Source organism: Nylanderia fulva, unplaced genomic scaffold (genome assembly GCF_048542155.1).
Source record: "Nylanderia fulva isolate GAGA-0341 unplaced genomic scaffold, ASM4854215v1 Scaffold34, whole genome shotgun sequence".
In the NCBI taxonomy this organism is placed as follows: Eukaryota; Metazoa; Arthropoda; class Insecta; order Hymenoptera; family Formicidae; genus Nylanderia; species Nylanderia fulva.
The window spans coordinates 1,144,693-1,163,224 of NW_028190411.1; the positions used below are offsets into that span (position 1 = coordinate 1,144,693).

The 18,532-nt window shown below is 41.0% G+C and overlaps 1 protein-coding gene across 1 annotated transcript in view; it reads right to left on the reverse strand.

Moving 5' to 3' along the window:
- LOC114937463 (uncharacterized) overlaps window positions 1-18,532 on the reverse strand; it is a 157,869-nt gene that overhangs the window by 41,560 nt on the left and 97,777 nt on the right. The gene's annotated exons all lie outside the window — the stretch shown is intronic.

Here is an 18,532-nt window from a genome sequence, read left to right on the forward strand (position 1 = left end):
ATAAACCTTCGCGAGATGTCCAGGAAGTCAGCCGATACCGTTCTCTCTTCTTTGCCCGCCGGCCATCCGTACATTCGTACTGTGCATCGTTCATATTTACGACGGAGAGAAGTTCATCGAGTGGAGGAGAGCAGTCGTAAAGCATATCGAGCGAGGTGCTCGCGAGAGATACCAGAGAACCGATATATCCACTTTGGTTCACCTTGGCTCATCGGACCAGGAAGAGAGGGAAATATTCGGTTCAGCGAACTGCGCTCGCACGACGAAACTGGTACCACGTCGTGGTCTCACCGAGAGATCGGTGCCATTGACACTGACATAATAACTCGAAAGAGGCAGTCACGAATGAATTTGCCGTCGATGGTGTAACGCTCTCTTGCATAAGAGAGAGAGCGCGGAGATCAAGCTGATGTGCCATAAAGGAGAGAGCGTGAGAGAGAAAAAGAGAGAGAGAGACGGGCCCAGAGCAGAGTGACGACGAGAAAGTGAAATGAGAAAGAGAGAAAGAGACAGACTGTCGAGCACAGACAGTGAACTTGACCTGAATCTCGGTCAGGGAGAAAGAATGATCGTGGGCTCCCGTAGAAAGGAGAAAGGAGGTAGAGAAAGAGCGAGACCGAGGAAATTACTTTCGATTTCGAACTCTCGCGGGATCGGTTACACTTTCTCCCTCGTCCACCGCTGCGCGACGAGATCGTTTCTTCTCTTTTCCCGATCTTCTCTCTCGATATGCTTGCAACATGTCATTGCACCTTACTCTCGCGCTGTCAGGACCTTGGACCTCAGCTGACAGGACCTTGGGGGAAAACCGCGATCGATGAAACTACGTCAAACTTTTATACCGATGTCATAACTTTCTCGTAATAATGACGTAACGTGTTTACTCGCTTACAAAAAATATCTGCCATATATATATATAGTTAAAATCGTTCGGATACACAGGTATCCCTCGACGTGTAAAATTACCATTGATAAAGATCACGATATTCGAGTTTGATCGAGTCATTTAAGTAGCGACTAAATGGCGGAACGAATTTGTTGTAAACATCGCATTTAACGGTAGTTGTTGATACCCTATAATTTGGCACAATCGTCAAAACTCTATGACAGTATAAATTACTAACTCGTGGGAATTATTTAGAAATTAGACCCAAAAAAGAATGTCGCGCTATTTCTGTCGTAGTACCGCTAAAACACATCAATTCTGACGCAACACTTGGATCGTACATTAAAAAATTCTGATACTTAAGCGCAGACTTTCTGCTGCATTTAAATATATTTAAATATATTCAGACGTCATAAATAAAATAAAATTATTCTCTGTAATTTTAATAACCATTTACAAATAAATTATATTATAACGTCAAATTTGATTCTAGAATAAGAAACACGGGATAAAAGAAACGCTATTAACGAGAAATGAAAAAGATTTGCACAAATTTTATTTTAATTTCTTGTTTGCTTCGCGAAAAAAAGTGACCGGCCGTTCACTACCCGAGACAGACACATCTCTCTCGATATTATACTCGGAAGCGGGCAACACAAGTCGACGAACGACCTTGCGACATTTGCCGTGCAGCGAACTTGACGACTCCGCTCGCCGGATCGAAACCGCCGATTCCCCGACGAGAGAATGTCGGCGAAATCCCGTTTCCCGATGTTCGCCACCGAGATTATAGAGCGAACTCCCTCTCACACCAGATTTCCGCAGGTCGCGGGATATTACAGCCTCGCGGGCATTCTCTTCCTTCTCCCGGTTCTCCAAGTTACCAAGGAGCTCCTCCTTAAGCTTCTCCCGGTTGTAGACGACGACCCGGCAAATCTGCTGTCTACGATTTAACTGCGACGCTCGCCTCGTAAATAAACGGTACCGCACATCGTCGCTCTCCTCGGTAAATGGAGATATTATGCGGACCTCCCGGTCGACTGGATATACTGGAGCGAGAAAAAAGGAACGATGGAAAAACGGAACGTGTTCTAGGCTGTCTTCGCGGTTTTCCGGTAAGGTCGCGTGTAAAGCCGGCGAAATATTTGTCGGGCACCTTACGGGAGCGTATACGTGAACAGGCGGAAGCGTGAACACGTGCGATAGGGGGTTAGTGTCGGCGAATATAATAACATCTCTACCCGCCCGATATTAGACGTCTCTGTAAATATCGGAGTTTATGTACGAGCGAAGTTTCTTTGCCGCGCGATACCGTTTTACGGGCTCACCCCGTTTGCGTGTAACGATAAATGACGAGAGGATTAGCGGAGGGATCAAGGACGTCGATAGACGCAACAAAGTTACAAAATAACGCAAACCGTTATTTCGATGAGAAGAGTTTCAGCGTTGAATAATGTATGATCTGCTTTACGTTTATCTTCAACATTTTTTAAGCGTCCTAGCTTTATATATAATTAATGACATCGCTTTTGATTATAATGCTAAATTATATCATCAAATGTATCGTACACATTTAAGACTATATATAATGTCATTAAAAAATGCCGAAAAATTGAAAAGGAGAAAATATAGCTCCTATACAAGATTGCAAAGATATCGATATCTGTATTTTACGGCCGCGTTAGAAGTTCGCGAGGCTCACGTAGCACATGACGGAAGAATCTTCTTCTTCCTGGACCGTTTTACCGTCGACATCACGACTCAGCGCACGCCGCCGGGCTGAAATAACGTGAAAAACGGTCACGTGTTCCGCGCCGCACGTGCTATCGCGAATATACGCATTTCGGATTCTGAGTAAGAATAAACGTCTTCGCGTTCGCGGCGCCTGTATTATCGTCGATTTCGTGGCTCGCTTTACAATTTTCGCTCGTTTCGGTTGCCTGACCCGATATGTCATTTCCGCGAAACCTATATCGCTCTGTCAATTACGGAGATCGAAATAAATTTCGATATAAAAAATGTTCGCGTTTCGCGTCGAAAATTCATCCGAGCGCTCGTGTTCGCAGATTTCTCGAATATCGATAAGTCGATAAACGCACGACGGAAACGTCGCGTTCCCAGAATCCTTCCGCTTCGCGAGTATTATTCTATGTGTATATATATATATATATATATATTTTCTCTTGTATTCATGTCGCGGAAAATGTAGATGAAAAGTATACGAGATCACTCTAGGTATTTTATTCACTATTTTGTAAATATTATATACAATGTCTCGCGATGTGACAGCTGAAACATAAAATGGGAGAGCGTATTGATTAAATAGATATCCTTTCTAGTCGTCGCTCGTCCTCTTATTCGCGTTAAAGTAGAATTATATTAATAGGATATAGTAACGGATGCTTTATGGTATTATGTACGGAAGTTTCATCATGATCTCGCAGGACGCTATTTCACGAAAGAGGGTAAATTCTGCGAGATAGTTCTCGCAGGGGATGTAGGAAATCAATAGCGTTGCTAGGGCTGGTCGGAGAGCATGGGACGATGATGCTTTTAAAGCATCCAGAGAGCGATGGCAGAGCGGGAGTACTCCCACAATGCACGCCTGCAAATTATTCTCAAATCTTCCTTTCGGTGAATAAATCTTTTTCGAAGGGAAGACAATGATAATGGAGTCCGAGTTTATCAAATTTTCCCGCCGTCGCGTCGCGTCGTCCAGAGGCCATTCGATATTTTTCACACGCAAATGAGTCAATAAATATTAATGCCGAACTGTACGAAGGGAAAAAATATTTCGTTCATATAGTCAAATATTTCATTTAGAAAAAAGATGATCAAAATACACGCCATCTTTTTTTGCCCTTTGTTTTAGAATAACTAAATGAAAAATATTACGAACGATTCTCGGTTTCTACGATCCTAAAATAAAAGATTTTTATCTTATTTTTCTATTTTTTTATATGAAAAATTATTTAAATTATATTAAAGTGACTTACGTTATAAATACATGATTAAATAATGTTGTTTCTTTTTGTTCTTATGACAAGCAATTTCTATGTGTCAATTTTATAACGAAGCATATTTAACATTTATATTTAAACAAAAAGTCGAGTTTTTCTCCATTTTTTCTAAGCATTTCTATTATTTCAGATATTCCATCTCCCGTGTGTCAGCGGTCGAAAACACCGCGGTCACGATATGAAATACGACTTTAATCTCAAGCCGAGTCGTGAATTCAGGGGGTGACTCGTGTCATATATGTGAAAGGGTGGATGACAGAAAACGAAAGCCAGATCGTCGAATATCCATTTACAATCTTTATCTCTGTCTCTCTCTCTCTCTCTCACGAGACTTTTATCACGTCGAAGTTATTTACGTACATCAGACAATCGGAAAACTCATTTTTCGATAGAAACAATATTTCGAAAATTCATATAATTGCACGAAGAAAAACAGTTTACGATCACGTCAGAAAATATTTGCGCGCGAAAACAAATATCAATTACTCGCGATTGGATTTTCACGGGGGACAGCATAATCCGGGGCTTTCCGAACGGATTTTATTTAGCTCGCAGCTGTCCCATCGGGTCATTGATTTCGGTTAATACCGGCAGGCAGGTTCACAATGGGAAACACCGCATGCGTGGGTGCGCTAAAGGGACATATGTGCCTTCGCGAAGAAAAGAATGACATCACATTGTCGCATACAAAATCCCGCATATGAGAAGCTTATAATATAGGAGAGAAATCGGAGAAACAAAAGTAAAAGATTCTGACATATCGTACATGTATATTGGAGCCAACAAATTTAAATAGAACTAATCTTAATCCATCGCAACGAGATCAAACGATGTATTCTCTCTCATGCTTTCTTCTTTATCATATCTGCTTCTGACATTAAATTTAGGGGAACTGTGTACATAAATGAGACGCGTTGAAAATGAGCTCATTATTTCACCTTTCTGTCGTCATCCATTCGTGAATTTCAATTTTGTGCTTGAATTTAAATATTCGACCGAGTGTAATAATTTTATTTCGATATACACTAGGAATGATTCCGCATTATTTTAGCGCCACTATAAAGTGAATTTCCTGTAGACTATAATAGCTACTGATCACAGTCTCCTGATTTATCGGCGGCTATCTTATTCCGATCGACGTTATTAATTTCCTTGGATCCGATTGATTTAAGCGCGAGTCAACCGAAGATCCCGGAAATCAGACCATAAATTTTCTCCTCGTGAAGCATCGGCGAAGGTCAACCTCGCAAAATTCATCAAATCGATAGCTACTTTCCGCTCTTCGCAATTTCAGAGTTTCGTCGAAATCTTTACTTGAAGCGTCATTCAAATATTGATAATGGGCGGAAAACGTCAAGTCCAATCCGGTATGGATACAAACCTCCCGTCGCGATCCTTATTCCTCCTGCTCCTACATCCTCGTCCGCGGGGAAATTGATTCTCCTTTCAGAGGGTGATTCTGTTTACAAGCGCCGAATGAGGGAAAGGACGAGCTATGGGGCGCGAGCGGGTTTGATTACTACGTTCGTACGAGTGAGACAGAAAAGGCAGATGGGGAAGAGGCATGGCGCAGACCCTTTGACGCGAAGTGGATACTCGAGAAGGTCTTGGTGCCTCGTGCCGGTGGCTACGTTTGCTCACGTGGCGCGCGCGCCTCGTTTTTCCAATTCTTTTTTCGCCCCCTCCGAATACACAATGCGCAGGTTGCCGTTTGATTCCGTGTCCCGCCTCGCGACCACTCCTCCGGCTCTCTTTGTGCGCATCAGCACAGCGGTAACAAAGCGGAGTCTGCTTTTCCGCTCTTCCGAATCCGGCGTTTAACATCCGAAGGGGAATTTCGAATTTTTGTGCATTGCATATATTGTACACATCTATAGATATATCTTTGTCATCTCGTTTAACCTAATCAAATAGAATTACGCGTACGAAATTATATTTATATTTATATTACAGAGCCTTGTTAAATTCTTAATTTATATTACTAAACATTGCAATGCATGTAGAAAATGTATTAATCGTTTATTAATTATATGCAATATATAAAAATTCAATATTTAAATCTTTTCCGCTCTTCCGAATCCGGCGTTTAACATCCGAAAGGGAACTTGGAATTTTTATACATTGCATATATTATATACACCTATAGATATATCTTTGTCATCTCGTTTAACCTAGTCAAATAGAATTGCGCGTACGAAATTATATTACTAAACATTGCAATGCGTGTAGAAAATGTATTAATCGTTCATTAATTATATGCAATATAATTTTAATTAATATTGCAATGCATGTAGAAAATGTATTAATCGTTTATTAATTATATGCAATATATAAAAATTCAATATTTAAATCTTTTCCGCTCTTCCGAATCCGGCGTTTAACATCCGAAGGGGAATTTCGAATTTTTGTGCATTGCATATATTGTATACATCTATAGATATATCTTTGTCATCTCGTTTAACCTAATCAAATAGAATTACGCGTACGAAATTATATTACTAAGCATTGCAATGCATGTAGAAAATGTATTAATCATTCATTAATTATGCATACATAAAAATTCAATATTTAAATCTTTTCTCTTAAATAGAAAATGAGAACAAAAAAATAGAATTTCCTATAAGAACAGTGTCGTCAACTGACGGCGAAACCTAATTTCACAGAATGAAGCAGAGACGTCGAGAGTCGAGAATCGAACGACAGTATTGAAGAAGATTACTTTGCTTGATCAAATCTAAAATCTCTTTTCTGAATCTCGTACCAAATGCTAGAACCTACTGCTTCCTACTAACAATAAGTTTTATAAAAATTGCAATATGTATATGTTTTGTATGTATACAAACTTACGAGCCCCCGGCTCGTTAAATTGGAGTACCCTTGTATTTTCTACTTGTTTTTAAAATTTTCTACAAAAATCGGCCTAGAGGATTCCTCTTATTTTTAATACGTGTAATGTTAATTTTTTATTTAAGACGTTAATTTAATAGAGGACTTTGCGCGGTCGCAAACGTCGCTTTTCTTCCTCCGTCAAACGTAGTTTCACGTGTGCTACCGTTACTAAAAATTGTTGACACTTTTTTCTTTCTCTATTAAAATAACAACTTGAAGAGAAACCGAAGAGAAGGTGAAAGTTGATTACAACTCATTAGAATGATGAATTTGACGTTAAATATTTAATTGAATCTAAAAAATTGACATTTCATTAGCCGACATTTTGACGTTTCTTCACGTGTTAAGAAACATAAGCTATTTCAAGATTATAATAAAACTCGATTGTGCAATATTGTCGACAGACAGAATCTTTTTTCTACGCATTCCTGCGGATATATACCGTATACCGTCGAAATTTCCTCACCCAGATAGAGGACGACAGCCGAATCGATCCTCACGTGAAAGAAGTGTCGCAAAAAAGAGGGACGGACGTTCCCGGACGGTATACCGTTGCTCTCTGACAAAACTGTATCACGGCGTGTTTCATTCGACGACAGCGAGATTTACGTTCGAGTATCCGCCGACAGGTGATTACCTCTTCTGAAATTAGCTCCCACTTCCGTGGAACGAACGCGCCGCTTGTTCTTTTTTTTTCCTTTCTTTTTTTTTTTTTTTAATTTGTCGGCCGCTCCTTTTTGTTGCTCCGTAAGATTAAAGGCGTGCTACGTCGCGTTTCGAACAAGGGACAGCGGCGAAATATCGGCGGAATAGGAACTAACAGTACCGTTCGATGATTATGAATAGTAGCTCCTCTCTCGTGCGTCGTTTGCGATGTCAGAGATATTGCTCAATCATAAAACACATCAGTGGAAACAAGCGATCTTGATGATTATATCGATGTCGAATACATCTTTCGAATTATTTGAATAGATTGTTACGAGATTAATCCGGTAGCAAGAAAAACCGACATTATTTTTTCTTTCAGGAAAAGAAAAAACAAGCCGGCGTATCAACATAGTTCCTGAAAAGAAGATTCTGTTGATTATAGCATATCATCGATAATACCTCGCCTAAGTGACGTAAGATTATACATATATATATATATATATTTCAAAGCCGACTGTGTACGAGGGTTACAATTTTACGATAAGTCCATCCGCGAACCGTAGCTAACTGTTAAACCGGCCTGTTTCACCTGACAATTACGCGATGCAATGTAATTTGACATTATTATGCACGCCTGGTTGAATAGGAATGAACACGAAGAAATGAAAAACAGCCAAGGATGTTCTACCCTCTTTCTCTATCTCCTCGTTTCTCTTATGATTTCTTACACTTGAGGAATAAGAAACAAAAACGCTCGAGGCATTAAATGTTTTAATTCGATCAAACCGCTGTCACTGATTGAGCGCGAGCTCTCGTAACGACCTCGCGAACAATTAAATCTCGTTTAGCGTTGCTTGCGCGCTTCCCGTCTAGAGCGATTCCTACATTCCTCTTCCGCGCCGGCGATGTTTCCCTTTTTTGCCGGAGCCTCATCGTGACTGCTCCGGGAGTTCGAGTAATGCCGGCTTTGCGGCTGCGAGAATTAAACGCCAGGCTCCGTACGGGAGACGAACGAATTCCTTTTTCACTAACGATCGAGAGCGATCGAGAGGCTCGGTTCAGCTTGGTCGCGTTGGTGCTCGTCCACGAAAGTCGCACGACTGCGGAATTTACTGTCGGCTTAAAAGAGGCAAATTACGCGCGCGCGTGAATAATCGTCGAGATCTTCCCGCGATGTCTCTCCTCGCGGTGCGGTGTCGATTCACGGCAGAATTTCATCAAATCCGAGTAGAAGCCCCCTCGACTCTGCATTCTTTTTCGCGAAACAATCGCGAATGCATCCGCTCGAGCATGCGTTTGCATTTTGTATGATTTCACAGAAGAACGTGGGCGCAAACGGTAACAAACGTGAGAAACAATTTAGCATTTATGTGGCTCGAAAATGCAAGTTTATACACTTTGTACATTTACAATTCTCGTTCGTTAATTGTTTGACGTTCTGCTTATAATGGCGCGGTATATCCGAGTCGAAATTTTTTTCTCTTATTTTGAATCACTATTTTTCCACGTTTATGCGGGGATTCTGGAAGATTTTCAAAGATTTTAATTAGGAACTGTAGTGTAGAGCGCTCCTAATTTGTACTTTTTATACTTGTGAGCAGTAAACAAACCACTTTTCACTTGGAGATTTAAAAGAGAAACTTTTAGCAAAATTATAGATTACAAATTCAACAGTCAAAAAAGATTACTTGACTGCTTAGTATGAAATGTTAAATTGAGATCAGATGTTAAATTGAGTAGTGAATCAAAGATAGAAGAAAAATTTCAATATGATTTTAAACATTTTTGACGTTTGATAATTTTCTACAGTTGATCTCAATGTTTAATTTGATTCTTTTAATACAATCCTTTTTCAAATTATTTAATTTAATTTTGCCTGCTAAATAGAAAACTGTCAATTTAATGGTTATTTAGAGTAGTAAGAACTTGATTTCTATATAAATTAAATTATTTCAATATAAATTGAACTCAATTTTTAAAATAAATTAAATTATTTCTATAAAAATTCTCGAAATTCCCTAAAATTTATACACATGAGACAATTAAGACTAAAAATAAAATAAAATAAAATAAAACATTTCAATTAGGGGAAAAACAGAAGATTTCAATTTAGATTTTAAAAAATTTAGAGGTTGATTAAAATTACGCAAGCAACAACGAAGACGTCATTCTCGACACTTGTTCCCGCTTGCGGCTCCTATTGCGGTACTTCCGTCTCGGTATTTCCGCCACCGCACTCTGATAAATGAGAAATTCCCAGCGCCGATTTTCCTTCGCCGTATCGATCAAAGCAAGAAGAAGTTCACGGACCCCGCACGGCGCAGCCGTAACGTCATTACGAGAAACACGATACCGGCACGAGAAAATTACGGGGGAATTTTTCCAGGGTGCACCCAGCACGAAACCCGTACGTGCGAGTGCCGCTGGCCCGTGTGCTAGCGCGAGTGCGCGAGTGCGCGAGCGCGCGCGCGCGATATGTGTTGTTTACCCGTAAATTCCTACGTATACACGCGTGCGTGCACGCTATAACGTGGGTGTGTATGCGCACGCGGTCACGTTTGAATCGTAGATACGAATCTGTGCGCAGCACAGGCGGCGTGGTATGAAAACACTAGGAGAGTACCTAGCCAGCTAGGCGAACAGAAGTGATTCCTCCTCCCGCTTCTGACGCTAATATCAGCTTTCAGTTCTTCCGATCTTGATCGGAAAGCCCTACGAAAGAATGCCTGGAAAAAGAGCGGATACGTGTCCAGGAAGTGCAAGCGCGCGAGTTTAGACGTGCGCGTGAGAATACTCGGAAAAATATTTTTCCGCTACAAAGCCGACGTAATTTATTTATTATGCGCGGGATGTGTAACTGCGATATTAAAATTAGACGTACCAATTTGTATTCAGTTATTATTAAATTTATAAGAAAAGTAATCCATGTTTAGATTCCCTAAAAAAATAAAAAAATCTATCAATTTTTTTATCAATATTTTTTATAGCCGCACATTTTCCGTAGTATTTAATCATCTTAACACAATACATTTTAAATCGCGAGACAGAGCGTCGATTCGATAAAAATCAATCCCGTAACGGTATATTTTTGGCAAGATTCTTTTAATAAACTACAGTCGTCATTATCGATAGTCTCCTCTAATGTGACAGCGAAACGAGCTCCATATATGAATTAAGCCATTATCCTCGATGCCCCCATGGGGTCTCTATATATATTATCGATCCAATCGCACGGCTCGTTCGCTTGAAAAAGCTCGTAAAACGGTCTCTCTATATAGCCATAGGTCGTAGAATCTACGCGCTCATCCATCGCGGTCACTTGACGCCAAATTCGATTAACTCTACATTATCGTCGATAATGGTGTTATCGTTCCGCGATACTCGCGTGTTCTATTATATTTTAAAAAAGTACTTAGCGTTGAATCGCGCTCCTGATCTGTACTGCTGGTAAGAGTGCTCTCTCGCTTCAAGAACAAGATTGGCGCCACTATTTTAAAAACGAATGAAAAGTCAATTCTCCATTTATACACACAAACATACATACACATACAGACCTACGACAACCTAGGGGTCTAGGATACACGAGTATTGATTTTCGGGGTTATCGCGGGTACTATTCAAGCTCCGAGACATTGTCTGCTCGCGCCGAATTCAGCTGCGACGGATTCCATAAGGGCCATTCGTCATGATGCTGTGGAAAGGGCATCAGCTTTGTGCGAATAGACCACGGATTAAACATGAAAAATATCCTAGAATTGTCAAACGTCAAAATAAAACAATAAGCGATTGTTTAAATCACACTGATATTTTTGATCTTAATTGATACTCCTAATAAAAGTTTCAGTAAATTGAACTCCGGCGAAATTTAATTTATAATAAAAAAATATATAATGTATTTAATAAAAATTCATTATAGTTTCTCTGGGAAAAAATGAATTTCGTCATAAAATGTGACTGAGAAAATATCCGATTGATATATTTCGTACAAAAATAAAACACATCGAAAACAAGATAAGTGTTCGTCAGCAGTGACGAGCCGAAAGGTTGGGCACGATCAACATGCCGGCTGTACCTTGCCAACTTGATATAAGAATCTTCGCATTCTTCCTGGTTTCTATTTTTATCGTCCCCGACACTTTGCGCCGGTCAACGCGACCGGTTTCCACGTTCCAGCTAGTTGGCACACGCCCGGAAAAAATTGGCGAGCGGTCTGGGGCGACCTGCTTATACAGAATCGCGGCATTTTTGTCAGAGGAGGCGTAAGAGGAGGCTGGGGCTACGCTCGAGTGGAATCCCTCTGTACTACTCTCGACTCTCTTTGCGCGAGTCAGCTAATATTCGGCACACGATGCGTGACAGGCGTGTATTACGAAAGTGCGCGCGCGTGGGAATCGTAGTCATCGAGGCATCGCGAGAATTCGTGTAATGCATTAAAATGAATACTTGAACTCGGCGAGAAAGAGAGAGAGAGAGAGAGAGAGAGAGAGAGAGAGCGCAAGGCCTTAATGGCTTAGATAAACAAGTAATTAAAGGTGCGTTTTACCGGCAGACGTAACGTCTTAATTACGCCCCACAAAGTTACTCGTAATCATGATAATTTTGTTAAAATAGTCTCTACGTTCGGGATTTTCCGCTATTTCCTCTACTAGCTAGGCTGTATAATAGATAATAATTATCCAATCGGTTTATTCACGCTTCGTTTGCACAATAAAATTATGCGCGTGATTCGGAGTAATTTCTTCGTGAATAAAGACGATATGAGAAAAGAATGCCATCATGAACGAATGAAAATAATGACGAATGTTTGCGGTTTAAAGACCGCAAGTGCTTGAGATTTTAAAATACCTTCGCTTTTATATACAAAAATCTAAGGAAAGACGATTTTTTACGCCAGATGCAACATCGCGATGACTAAGTGCAATGAAGCAATTTTTCACAAGAATTAATTAAACCGATCAATTTCAATGAAACTTCGCGTTATATATAGACTCTTCATACTCACAAAATTCTCTTCATGGAAATTGATCAACTTAATAATAATATTAAACGTGATTTATATGGGAGATTCGCTGCATACATACATGAGTAATATGCAATCATAGTTTTAAAGGGCATGAATGAAGCATATTAGTACCCAGCTGTATATTATTACAGAGCTGACTCAGCTGAATACTGATACGCTTCATTCATATCCTCCATCACCCTTTAAATATATACCATATACGATATCCGATAATAATCGCTGCATCTCTCGCGCGCGGATAGAATCGAGGCAAATCGAATATAGGAAAATTCTAATAGCCTTCCCTTTTCCAGAGCCAGACATATTCGTCATCGCACCCTGGAAACGCGACAGATGGGTCACTCCCTGTTAGGTCTCGACGAGGCATATCGTAGTTATACGCACACACCTATACGTACGTATTGTGCATGCATTTCGCAGCTACTGCGCGGCGTTGCACAACCGTGAACTTGATGCAGCGGCTTGATGCAACGTGCGTAACACTTTGCCGCCGCGGAGCGGCCTTACACGTTCCACGGCAATCCCGATCGGATTAGACGCACCGTTGGCGAACGCAATGTGTCTCGCATATTATCGTCATGCTTGGCCGATCCTGTGCCTCCACGGCGCCAACCTGGTCGCTCTCTTTCCGCACAGCTCTCTTTCTCTCTCTCTTCCTCCGTGTTTACTGTTTCGCGCTCGATTACGGCGCGAGCATAGAGTATGGTGAAATAAGAGCCCACCGCGGCTCTGATAACGAATGATAGGAATTTAAATGAGCCTAGCCAACGCATTCCCGAACGCATTCTTCCGTCGTTGCTGGCGGCCCCGAGGCGCCAGGATCTTTTACGTATTGCGCAAAATTGCGAGCTTGTATCCTCATCTATCGAAGGTATGGGCTCCCCTATCGAAGCATCTCATTAACGACTTTATCATCCACTTTCGCGATCTCCTGCAGACACTGCCGGAGTAGTTGCATGTAATTTCGCGCGAACGTGTACAATCGCGAAATAACTTTGTTCCAAGATCGAAGCGACAATGCCGCGATGGGTGGATAAGGAGAAGCGGAAAGAAGTATCGCGAGGAAATGAAGTAAAACGGAGACATTGCGTCGATGTTAAACAGCGGTTGCGCGGCTTGTGATTTACGCGCGCCTTAAATCGTCGAGAATCTGAAAGATCGGTAGGCAGCATGGTGCATGACCGGTAATTCGTGCCACGAAATTACCGTCGTCGTTAATACACCGCCGGTGATTTATTTACGAATGCTTTCCAGCCTAACGAGGATTCTACGTGTCACCTGTAGAAATATACCGACGCTACCACGTGGAAACTTGTCATTCTTCTAACGACACGGAACTCCGACCTGATGTGAAAGAAGAGAAAGAGAGGGAGAGACCAGGAAGAAGCGCAGAGGTCACAGAAGCGCGGAGATCCCTTTTGTGAAGGGAGTAGTCTCCCTCCATCGACTGAAATCCTATTTCCATCGTGAACTTTACGACCTGCCTGTACCGCGTCGCCTATTGACGAATAAATCACTCTTCCCGAGTGGAGGCCTCTCTTCGAGGTTTATACAGATGGGAGCGAGAAGGAGAGAATTCGATTAGACGGAGCCGCCTTCCGCTCGACTTAGGCTACCTTCCGATTTGACGATCTCTTCTCCTTCGTCGAGATTCGCAGAGGACCTTTGATCGTGTCGAAGCACCTGTGACGAAATCTGTTTACAATTTCGTCGCGGCAGGTCCTCTGTGTGTAGCGAGTCTCTCATTCGAAAGAATATACCGCGCGACATTTTTTTCGACTATTTCACTTCGTTCGTTTTATGTTGACATCACACAAGTCGTGATTTACAACCAATAAAGATGAAAGCGACTTCTAATCAATTGAGAAATCCTATTTAATTTTTTTTTTATTTTTTTACGAAAATTCAAACACGTTTTCTCTATAACATTAATTAATACAGATTCGTGACACTGAATTATATAATTATCGGCAGCCATGGATTTAAAGTTCTCGTTCCATCAGCGAAACAGTTTTAAGAATTCCAATTTTATATTTTTATTAAAACGACGGACGTTTCGCGATAAATCAATTTTTGACATTTCTTCATTTCCTTAACTTTTTGGAGTAAAAATCGTTAAATAATTTTTTCGACGGAATACATCGGTCTTTTTAGGCAATACTTTGAAGACGCGCTTGTGAATGCTATGTTCCGCGATGCGTCCTAGTCAAGGTTGACCGGAGCGCAATGACGACTGCCGTCACGCTCGAGGAGTCTTGTTTCCCAATTCGGTTTTTGCCGCGTCGCCCAGTTCCATCGGCATGTCAACAGCTGTTTGATGGATGATAACGGCGGACTACTCGCAGAGAATAGAAAATGCACGTTTGCGGATTTCGAGGTTACTAGGCGAGACAGGAGAGCAGCTACTCGAATAAATGCAAAATTTTTAAAATGATGAATTTCGATAAATTAAGAATTTTGTATAATATTTTGAAAAATATCCGTAGGCGACAAAGAAGAAGAAATATAATAAATATATATATTAAATTATTTTTTTATTTTATGAATAATAATTAATTTTTCTTTAAGTTGCGGAAGGATATTTGAGTCTTGGAATATGGATAACGAGAAGACAATGTTCAAAGTGTTAACATGTAGCTTCGCAATGCTAACAATGGGCTAACTGTGTATTGCGAGAAAGGTTTCCACGCTTCTTACCGCTTCTCTTCGTCTTCCTTGTGCCCGACGACTAAACCATATAAAGATACATCACGTACGCTGCACGACGTGCCTATTCTTTTCCTGCTTCTTCCGCTTCTCTTTGCATGCTACTTTGCTTCCCTCTGCCGGCAGAGGGTCTGTCTGTGCGTGAGCGTTCATTTTATGAAGTGCAATTTGTATAATAAGCTGAAAATACGGAATTTTCTTCAAGAAAATTGAATGGTTAAATTAAATCACTTTCACATAAACGTGATTATATAAATCACGTTACAACGTTTCAGAAATATGTATATATTAAATTAAACGAAAAGACGAGATCTATCAGAGAAACGTTAAAGAATAAATGTTCTTATCTCCTTTAAACTCTTCGAATATTTTTAGCGGACAACTTTAAAAATAGCTGCACAGAGAGAATTTTCTCTTAGAATTTACCCTAAAAATAAAAATAGTAATATCTACCACAATAAAATATAAAATATGTTCGATAAATTTTACTATGTGCATATTAATATTTTTGATTGTGATAAATATTAATCAGAGAATAATAAATTAGTTAAAAATTATAACGCTCTTATATATTAAAATAAAATTGTAAAATTAATGTAAGAACAGGCCAACTCAAGAGCATAAATTATTAGGACGTTAGTGAATATTATAAATTTTTATTACTTCCCAATTATACCATATTAAAACAATTAAATCAAACGTTTCGACTGTACGCAGTCTTCATCAGTATAATTGCGAAGTAATAAAAATTTATAATATTCACTAACATCCTAATAATTTATGCTCTCGAGTTGGCCCGTTCCTTACATTAATTTCACAATTTTATTTTAATCAGAGAAATTCTTATAAAATTCTTCGAATACCATATATTGTCCATGATTACCACGATTTTCAGGGTAAATTCTAAGAAAAAAATTCTCTTCGTGCGACTTGAGGAAAACAGGATATATCGGACCTGTCACGAATGTGAAACATCGCGTTCACTCGTAACAACGGCGAAGCGCCGAAACCTGTCACGTTCATTAATCAGTCTTCTGGGAAAAAGCTCCAGGAAGAGTAGTTACCAGGAAGAAGAGGCCAAAAAAAAAAAAAGGGTTAAAGTGGATCGACGACGGGAGCAGGAACCTGTCGCTTACCGGGTATATAATACGTCTGCCCAAAAAGGTTGTCGCGCGTTAAACGCGTAAGTCAGGGTGCGGCAAGATGGGAACGTCAAGAACGTTCGGGCGGAATACCAACGGCCCATTTACCAATTTTCGGAGAGACGGCGGGATCGTGAGACAAGTAAGAAACAAAACGACGGAAAGGGAGAAGGAAACATATATACGTGGATAAAGAGAGAACGAGATGAAGCAGGGACAAAAAAAAAAGGCGCGAGTATAGCAAAAAGGAAGACGAGAGAACGAGTACCCTTCTTGACTTCCCTACGTACTCCGCAGGGTCTTTGATTCGCGGTGACGCGGTATAAATAGAAACCTGCTCCCTCTCTCCTGCCCTCTTATCCTCTCGTCTTCTCGCCGCGTCTCCCTCTGTGCTCATCTTCTTCTTTTTCTTCTTCTTTTTCTTCTCTCATACTTCTCGCCCTCTTCAGGGTTCTTGCAGGACCCTGCCCTGCGCGCTGCGCCTCCCGTTCCCGAGGTAACCTGTTATTTCAGGATTGCGAATCGCCGGGTGTTTTTGCGGGTCTTCCCGCGCGCGCAACGCACGGCACTATAAATATCAAAGTCTCCCTTTTCTCCTGCTCCTCGCAGGCTGATCGCCCGTCGACGGGCGAACATGGACGACGCGACGACGAGGACGCAGGAGGCGTCTTCGCTTCCCAGAAAATCGACGAGGCGCCTCTTCACGGCATCTGTCGCGCGCGGTTACCCCTATAATTAAATACACAGTAACGCCGAACCGACGATTCTCTGTATATATGGTTATACACGCACCTATATATATATGCGGGACTTCATCCGGCGAAAGAAGTCCGCGAGATGATACGCTTCCTTCCGCAGGATCCAATGGGGACAATCGATCATCCTTGGGAAGATTCTAGCGCGAAGTCACGAAGATCCCCACCGGATCGTGAGTATCGCGTATCTTCGTGACTTCGACAAGTTTTTGTTGCGGAGCACGATTATCAGTAATAAGCGGAGCAATTATTTTAATTCCCGACCGGGTATTACGTAAATATCCACAAAGGCGACGTTTATTTAAACTCGTCTTGTCTCGTATACCTGTCCTGCATATAGAGTCCTAAGCGGATAAGAAAGAACCATCTATATCATCCGGTGTAACGCGTATACATAGTTTCGACCACAAGATAAGGATTTTTATAAACCTGCTCTCTTAAAATAAATCAGTGAAAAAACCACTGATTGAATCAATAAAACAGTACATCACTGACAATCAGTCACTATTTCCTGATTTTCAGTGAAACTATCCCCACCATGTTTCTTTGTTTTATATTTTACTGATTTTAGTCAGTGGAAGTAAGATTTCACTGCAAAATCTGTAGACCGCGAGCCAATAAGAGCTCGTATTATTACGTAGTATTTAAGATCAATAATACTTTTATGCGTTTATCCATTACTATAATAGTAAATTTTCGTTATTGTGACTCTGCTGTTCTTAGTGATGGTGATTAGACATAATACGTCGTAGTCGCTGCTAAAGTTTCCAACAGTCAGATCACTGATGGAAACAATGGGTGCAACAAACTGATTCCATCAGCAGTTTTGTACTGATTTGCAGTGCTAGGGTTTTAACTATAATCATGAATAGTCACTGTTATTCAGTTATTATACACTGATTCACTTTAAGATAGTGCGTATGTATTCGTTTTCGGAGAAAAAGTCCATCATTTTTGACGCGCATCGGGAGAGACTTGTAATGACGGCAATTAGATGCGCGAGCGATAGCTGGTATTGGGAACGGACCTACAGGAGAACCCGATCCTGTATAATCCTGTAATCCCGCAAACCCGGTTGTAGGAAGCGTCATTGATATTCAACGCGCGTCGCCGTGAGTAGCCCTGATTCTAGACGTAATTCACGGAATTCTCGTTTCGGACAGACCGAGAGAGCCCCTCGCCATCTCGGCACGCGGAATGCATTCCCGATTAGCTTCTTCTCCATGCACGAAAATTCCCGCGGAAAATGCGGATGCTGATTTTCTCTGATGGAGCGAAAAGCGCGAGAGAGAGATCGGTCCTTTTTCATGCATTTATTCAGCCGGCGTACGCGTGCGTGCTCTCGTATATCCCGGGTCTCTGCTGCACCCGAAATTAATTGGTATTTTAATCCGGCGATAAGGATATGCCACCGGCCGCTCATTTATCTTTCGCTGCCGGCCGATTTGCACCGGCCCGATTAA